Source organism: Lutra lutra, chromosome 12 (genome assembly GCF_902655055.1).
Source record: "Lutra lutra chromosome 12, mLutLut1.2, whole genome shotgun sequence".
In the NCBI taxonomy this organism is placed as follows: Eukaryota; Metazoa; Chordata; class Mammalia; order Carnivora; family Mustelidae; genus Lutra; species Lutra lutra.
This window is the reverse complement of record NC_062289.1, coordinates 94,198,195-94,206,335: the sequence shown is the minus strand read 5'-3', so window position 1 is coordinate 94,206,335 and position 8,141 is coordinate 94,198,195.

Genomic DNA, 8,141 nt, shown 5'->3' with positions numbered 1-8,141 from the left:
CACCCCACCCCACCCCACCCCTCCGCCTGCCTCTCTGCCTACTTGTGATCTCTGTCTGTCAAATAAACAAATAAAATCTTTAAAGAAAAAAAAAAAATACCTGGTGTTTTGAACACATACTCTGCGCGGAGCTTCACATTAACTCTCTTGGCTCCTTCAACCCTCACAATAATCCTAAAGGGTATTATCCCCGTTTCACAGGTGAGGAAGTAGGCAAAGAGAGGTTAAGCAGCTTGCCGCAGGTGTCCCAGCTAGGGAATGTCAGAACTGGAGTCAGAGGCCAGGGAGCTGTCACACTGAGGGACAAATGCCCATCAATGACAGCCTCCGTCTAGGACATTAACCACTCCAGAAAGCATGGCTTCCCGAGTGTCGTGTCCGCCCCCCAACCCCTGGCCCTGAGACAGGGCCTTTTCGAGGAAATGAAGGGACAAGAGGGAAATCAAGCTGAACTGGGGGTCCTCGGGGCCCAGCATTGGGGTCACGTCCATTCACAGGCATCCGTGGGCCTCGAGATTCACGGATAATTGACAATCCAAAACAGATAGGCAAGCAGGAACCATATGATCGTGTTTCTGGATGGATAGATACAAATGAACCTGGGAACATTGGTTGTTTCCGGGAGGAGGGGAACCCAGAGACCGGAGGACAGAGTGGAATGAAGGCTTCTCTTTTGCGCTACTTCATTTTTACACGGTCCTGGTGGGATACAGCAGGCACTCTCAGATGAGATGGTGTGGGGGAGGCTTTCCATAAGGCTCTTTACCTAAGTGGGAGCAGATGTAGAAAAACCCAAGGGATGGAGTTTCGGGGCAGGGGCTGGGACTGGTCAGCAGGCTCGGACTGGTGAGCGGTGGGAATGGCCTCCAGCGCTTTGGAGAGGGCTGTCCTGAGGGGCCAGAACGACGTAACTCCAAGCCAGGAGGTAAATGCCTCCACCCCTACCACGCTCCTGTCTCCTGCTGGTCTCTCCACTTACCAAAGGCAACCACCAGACAGACTCCCTGGGCATAGGGCAGGCTGCGGACAGAAGAGCACCCCTGCAGGGCAGACCTGACCACCACACAGTGGAGGTTTCCATGATACTGATGAGCTAAGGAGTATATATCTGGACTTCGTCCCTGGGTCTTGGCACAGAGCACCTGAACCCTTGTAAAATGGATGACAGGGGTGATAGCAGCATCTTTGGTTCCACTATTTGAACTTAGTCCCTGTTCTAGATTTAAGACCTTCCAAGATTTTGGGAATCTCTGGAGGGATGAAATTGTCTTTTTGTATGTTAATGAGATGGCTGATGGTTGGTGGGGGGGCACCGTGGGGGCTCACCACCCACAAGAACAGGACCAGATTAGAGGATTAGAAATTTCAGGCCTCGGGTTTAAGTACCTTCCTTCAACTCAGGTCATGATTCCAGGGTTCTGGGATCCACCTCTGCATCAGGGTCTCTGCTCAGCAAATAAATAAATAAAATCTTTAAAAAAAGAAAAAAAGAAAAAGAAAGAAAGTTCAGGCCCTCCCACCCACCCCTGACCTCTAAGGAGGGAGGAGGGGCTGCCGACAGAGTTAATCAATGGCCAGTGATTTTAATCAATGCCGCCTCTGTCACAAAACCTCCTTTAAGGGGCGCCTGGGTGGCTCAGTGGGTTAAGCAGCTGCCTTCGGCTCAGGTCATGATCTCGGAGTCCTGGGATCGAGTCCCGCATCGGGCTCTCTGCTCGGCAGGGAGCCTGCTTCCTCCTGTCTCTCTGCCTGCCTCTCTGCCTGCTTGTGATCTCTCTCTGTCAAATAAATAAATAAAATCTTTAAAAAAAAAAAAAAAAAAACCTCCGTTAAGATCCTAAAGGAGAGAGTTGGGAGAGCTTGCAGGTTGGTGAACACACGATTGCGCTGGGAGAGTGGTGCCCCCCTGCTCCATGGGGACAGAAGCTCCTGTGGTAGGGACTCTTTCTTATTTTTTTAAATAAGATTTTATTTATTTATTTGACAGACAGAGATCACAAGTAAGTAGGCAGAGAAGCAGGCAAGAGAGAGAGAGAGGAGGAAGCAGGCTCCCTGCTGAGCAGAGAGCCTGATTAGAGGCTCAATTCCAGGACTCTGGGATCATGACCTGAGCCGAAGGCAGAGGCTTTAACCCACTGAGCCACCCAGGCGCCCCTCCTGTGGTAGGGACCCTTCCAAATCCCGCCCTAGGCACCTCTTCCTCTGACTGGTCGTGTGTGTCCTTTATCATATACTTTCTAATAAACCAGTATAATAATAATAATAAACCAGTAATAGTAAAGTGTGTCCCTGAATCCTGGGAGCTATCATAACAGATGATCAAAACTGAGGATGGGCTCACGCATGGGAGCTTCTGATGTGAAGCCAGGTCGGACAGAAGTGTGGGTACCCTGGGACCCCAATACCTGTGAGTGGCATCTGGGATGGGGGCCTAAACCCTTAACCTATGGGGTCTGCAATAAGCCTGGGTACTTAGTGTCAGAACTGAGCTAAAAGCGGAGACTTTTTTTTTTTTTTTAAGATTTATTTACGTATTAGAGCAAGAGAGCGTGAGTAAGAGATGAGCAGACTCCCCCGTGCAGGGCTCCATCCCAGGACCCTGAGACCAGGACATGAGCCGAAATCAAGAGCGGGATGCTTACCTGATGCAAGCTTCCTAGGCTCCTAGAGGCCGGTACAGTGTGTCTACCTACCGTTCATGGAACAAAATGCAGTCACATGGCCACCCCTAGTTGCAAGAGAAATGAGGAAATACCTTTATTCTAGACAAGATCAAGATTCTGTTGCTAAGGAAAAATGGGAAGAATGTCTGTTAGATGTGTAATTAGCTACAAATAATCGTAGCATCTCCAGTCATTAGGCCCTTACTATGCGCCGGTACAGTGTATCTGTGGTCAAACAGGATTGACCGCTGCCTCTTCCGTAGCCAGGGACACACACACACACACACACACACACAAGCCATTTGCCCCTTCACTGTGAGCTGCCCATGTGAGAAGTCTTTGTAATGTGATCCCAAGCAGGGAGGGGAAATGTTCCTTTAATGTTCCCTTAGCATAATAAGGTCAGGGTTACTGGTTCTCATGAAATTCAGTCAAAACGCTGTGACTTGGAGAAATATTAATTTCCCATGCAGATAGGGGGGAATGTTTTCAGAAGGAAATTAATCTTGGTGGCTGGAGATAATGTTTGATTTCATATACACTGATACGAGACCAGCCACTGTCTGGCATGGAAACCCCCCACTGTTCAGCCAACCCCAGCCTCCTGCTTCTGCCCCCAGAGGAGTCCACAAATGGTGAGACCAAAGTCCTCTGTTCCCCTCTGCAAGTCAGCAGAAACTCCGGAGAAGAAAGGCTTTTGATAGTCAGCAGACGCTGGGAACTGTGTACTTAGCAATTTACAAAAAGGGGCTTCGGTGGGGACTCTGACATTTTTATAGAGATGCGCGATGGCTGGAGTGGTAGGAGGAAGGGAGGGCATGAGGCATGCAAAGGTAGGAGAGAGAAGTAGGCGGTGCAGAGAGGAAGGGAGCATCACAGGGCTGCCATTTTGCACAACCCCAGGGTCACGCCCACCCACAGAGAAGAGAGGCCAGCACTGTTTCTAAAGGGCCTGTAGAAAGGAGATGACATTCGACCTTCTGGGAGGGTTCATGGAGGAAGGAGCTCGAAAGGGGGAGGTGGCAGCAGTGCCCATCCCCTGGGAAATGAAGCTATCCCAAGACTAGAGACATGGTTTGAGTTTCCTGAGGATTGGTGATGTGGGCAAAACCCAGGGAGGCTGGATCCTGGCTATGGAGCAGCCAATCCGAAGCAAGATACCCACACTGAAGCCTGGCACAGAAATGGTGGTCTTGCCAGCCGTGGGGGCAGTTCCACAGGCTTGGACCGAGGGCATAGATAGAAGGCCAGAAGGCCCCCTCAAACATGTTTTCCTGTAGAGGAGTCCCATGACCTTTGTACAAGACTAAAAATAAGAAGCTGAGTTATGACCGAACATGAATGCCACCCTCCCTGAACACGCGGAAGCCTTGGGTCAGGAGTAGTTGGATTTCAGATAAATACAGTACTGTTCTCTAGTATCTGTGGTGGAAATTCATACCACCCCACCCCCACTCCCGCTGCAACCTGCAAGGAAATGGTGTTATTTTAGGCAGATGGCCTAAAATGAGTTGGCAAAACTTGAGGAGAGGGACATGACCTTCCACAAGACCACCCTCACCTCACCTCAGACACCAACTGCAAGATTGGGGGGTCCCCAGGCCACCCTCACTTTTCCCTTTTTATATTTTGGAAATGAGTTGGGGGATGGAAAAAAAAGAAAAAGTCAAGACTGATCAAAATTGTAGTTCTTAAAACAAGGGAAACAAAATGAAAGCTATTAAGCCTTGATTAAAAATTCTCCCATCTTCTCCTTAGAAACCTTATGCACCCACAGCCTTCCCCTAGTCAGTTAAGGACAACTCCGTGGCATCATTAGGAGTCCGGGTTCTTTTCATTTTCCTTCTCAGCAGTCTATAGCATTAGCTTCACTGAGTTGTGACTCCCCTCGTGGTCACAAAGAGGCTGCCACCGCTCACTGAGGCATCTTGGCTTCCTAGGGGAAGAAGCAGAGGGGGGAGCTGCTTACTTGCAGAAGTCTAGCCAGATCTGAATCAACCAGGGGCAAAAGAAGAAGGAATTACCACACTTGATTTAGTCTGCTGGTGATTCTCTCGGAAGTGCAGTCCCAGGACTAGCAACATCTGCCTCCCCTGAGAACATGTTAGAAAGGAAAACCCGAGGGCACCTGGTGGTTCAGTCGGTTAAGCATCTGCCTTAGGCTTAGGTCATGATCCCAGGATCCTGGGATGGAACCCCACGTTGGGCTTCCTGCTTAGTGGGGAGTCTGCTTCTCCCTCTCCCCTGCTTGTGCTCTCTCTCTCTCTCTGGAAAAAAAAAAAATGCAAATCTTCCAGCAGACCCAGGGAGCCAGTGTTTCCTAAGCCCTGTGGGGGATTCTGATGCCCTGATGGAGAACCACTGCCTTAAGTAAAGGTCTTCATAAACCACCTTCAAGGTCCAGGAGTGAGGGTGACGTTGGAGAAAGGTAGGTGAGTTGGCAGGAGGGCCGTGAGGGAAAGAATGCCCTCCCCAGTGGGCATTGCAAATCCCGCTGTGGATAATGAGATGACAGGGACAATGTGGGCCCAGGAGTCCCCATCTGCAGCAAGGAGACTGTAAGATTGAGGTCTCTTCTGCAACCCCCAAGGGAACGGGATCTACCCACTGGACAGAACAAACGCCTACACATCCATCATCATTGGATCTCACAGTGGTCCTTTAAGAGATGTTACAAAATTTCCATTGTAGCCATGAGGAAATTGAGGTCAGAAAAGTCAAGGCTACACAGCTATACACAGCTACCCATCTGGGTCCTACCCTCTACGCCATGGGAGATGGTCAGTCTCCCGTCCACATGACCAGTGATGATGTACCAGTCAACGGCAGGGTGATGGGAAAAGCTAGCTTCCGACAGGAACAACTAGCAACAAAGGGGAATGAACATTTCATGTAGAGAATTTTAACCTAATGGTAAAACCAGCCAAAAGTTAGTTTTATCAAAATGTAATAACGCTTCTCACCAATGTCAGTTACAAAATACTCTCCCCCTCCATCCCCAGTTGGTTTAAGTTCTAAGAGAACTCTGTACTGTTGGGTTTTAGTAATATAAATGACTCTATAATAAGTATATAATTAAAATAGAACACAAGTAATATAAATGTAAAACTGGTACTTTATAATATCTTTGGGGTGTTTTTGTTTTGTTTTTAGTAATCATTGTAGTCTACTTATAGGGAAGTTAATTCGGAGAATTCCCAGTGATATGGCTGGTCCCCGGGCAGCTGGTCTCAGCTATCTTGGTTTTAAGAGTAAGTTTTTAACGATATAAAATCATTGGGGGTGGTCATGACACCAGCCCCAATGGCACTACGTGTTCCTCCTTCAAACAGTAGATTTCGGGTGCCTGGTGGGCTCAGTTGGTTAAGCGACTGCCTTTGACTCAGGTCATGATCCTGGAGTCCTGGGATCAAGTCCTGCTTCAGGTTCCCAGCACCATGGGGAGTCTGCTTCTCCCTCTGACCTTCTCCCCTCTCATGCTCTCTCCCTCGCTCTCTCTCTCAAGTAAATAAATAAAATCTTTTAAAAAATAATAAACAGTAGGTTTAAAAACAAAACAACACAGAGATAGTACAGTGATTAAAAAGATGAAGAAACAGAACTTAGCCTACCTCTAATTTGGTCATTTTAGAAGGCCACTTGGGAGTAATAAAATTTAAAAAGGTGAAACAGTGTGAACGGCAAGATGTAATACTTCTGTTTGGTCAGTGCTAATTTTAGTTCCTGCATGATATTTTTACTGAATTCACTAATAAGTTTAAAATTGAAATGTATTCCCACTTCTTAACCGTTAATTGTTTTAAAAGGAAAGAATGGGGGTGCCTGGGTGTCTCAGTCGATTAAGCATCTGATTTTGGCTCAGGTCATGATCTTGGTCGGGGTGGGGGGGGGAGTCCTGGAATGGGGTCTCCTGGGGTCCGGTCTGAGCTCAGTGGCCTGTCTGCTGAGCCTCTCCCTCTACCCCCTCCCCCGCTCTGGTGCTTGCTCTCACTTTCTCTCTCTCTCTCAAATAAATAAATAAAAATCTTTAAAAAAAATAAATGAAATGAAATAAAACCATGACTCAAGAAAATAATAATCTTTATTGGTTACCAAATGATTAATACTGAAAATGATTTTATCGTCTCGAGGAAGGGAAGGTTGAGAAATGATGTGTTGGGGGTCACATACAGTCCTTCAAATGTCTGAATGCTATTTTCATGCCACCATTGCTAGTTCTCTCTTCTGGTTAAATGGTCCTAATTTTTTTTTCCTCACTTGTCTTACCACTAGAGCCTGGTGGGGATCTTCTGTGATTGTGGCGTCTGAACAGTAGGGTCTGCAGAACAGAAGAGCAGACAACTTTTGTTTGTTTGTTTGTTTTGTACTTTTTTAAAGATTTTATTTATTTATTTGACAGAGAGAGATCACAGGTAGGCAGAGAGGCAGGTAGAGAGAGAGGGGGAAGCAGGCTCCCCGCTGAGCAGAAAGCCCGATGCAGGGCTCGATGCCAGGACCCTGAGATCATGACCTGAGCCGAAGGCAGAGGCTTTAACCCACTGAGCCACCCAGGCGCCCCAAGCAAACAAGTTTTTGAACCAGGTGGGCCTGGATTCAAATCCTCAGTCTGGCTGTGGGATCTGGGGCAAGTCATTTTCTCTCTGAGCCTGTTTCCTTCTCACTACAATTTGATTAAAGATCTTTACAATCTTTTGTGGTTTATGTGAGGATTAGATTAGCTAATTTATTATTATTATTATTATTATTATTATTATTATTATTTAAAGATTTTATTTATTTGTTTATTTGAGAGAGAGAGATGGAGAGAGCACAAGTCTGGCGGGGTGTGGCAGGGAGAGTCAGAGGGAGAAGGAAAAGCAGGTTCTCCTGAAGAGCAAGGAGCCTGATGTGGGTCTCGATCCCGTGACCCTGAGATGATGAGCTGAGCTGAAGGCAGGCACTTAACTGACCCAGGCACCCGGGTGCCCTGAGCTAATTTGTTATTATCTAGGTGTGCTTATTCATACTCTTTCCTTCCCCTCTTTCTTTCCTTCCTTCCTTCCTTCTTTCATAATCCCTACACACAACGTGGGGCTCAAACTCACAACTCGGAACCCTGAGATTAAGAGTTGCACGCTCCTCTCACTGAGTTAGCCCGGTTCCCCTCCCTCCCCACCTTATAATGGAAGACGATCCTTGCCAGCTAAGCTCCATACCTGTCCTTTATGATGCAGGATCCCAGCAACTGGTTTACATCTTGGGAGAAAAGTGGTCAGGAAGTTTGAGATCTGAGTCTATGTCTAAGGAACTGCCTCCTCCAGGGAGACCTCTGTGAGGGGAGAAATTGTGTTTAAAGAAGTCTTACTCAGCATAGAAAATGTGCTTACTCCCAGACCATACCTTTTTTTTTTTTTTTAAAGATTTTATTTATTTTGGGGGACGGAGCAGAGGGAGAGGCATGGAGCGTGGAGCCCAATGCCAGGGCTCGATCTCACTACC